Source organism: Aplysia californica, unplaced genomic scaffold, assembly GCF_000002075.1.
Source record: "Aplysia californica isolate F4 #8 unplaced genomic scaffold, AplCal3.0 scaffold00143, whole genome shotgun sequence".
Classification (NCBI taxonomy): Eukaryota; Metazoa; Mollusca; class Gastropoda; order Aplysiida; family Aplysiidae; genus Aplysia; species Aplysia californica.
In genome coordinates, this window is record NW_004797413.1 from 1,178,201 (window position 1) to 1,178,754 (window position 554).

The window sequence follows — 554 nt, forward strand, 5'->3', positions numbered from 1 at the left end:
AGGGATATCCTATAATATCTATAGTGGTGAGCATTCTCCCCGCGGTGCGCCACTTTTTTTAAAAAAATATTATACCAAAACACAAGTTCGCTCCCCACAAAGCCCCCCCGGCGCCCCCACAAACAACCCCCAACCATAAAAACCCCTTAACAAAATCCCCCCCCCCAAACAAAAAAAACCAAAACAACAACCACCACCACCAACAACAATAAAAAAAAGTCGTGCTCATCCTCAGGTATATTTATTCTGCAGGATGAAACTGAATACCACAGCACAGACTGATAACTTATATTTTCTAACCGCAGCATACAGAGATAAATACCTGTTATCTCGTTGAGTGAGGACTCACACCGCTCACAGATGCACTCTTTCGGGGCAAACTAAGAAAAAAAATTAGTATAACTTCCTTATTCATTACGCATTTTTCTATTCTATTTTCTTTGTCTCATACATAAAATGGGGCTCTCGTAGAGGTTAAGGTGTTGGCCTCTCATTCAATAGGTTCCGGGTCGAGCCAGGATAGCGACGGAAATTTGTCTTGTCTAAATTGTCTC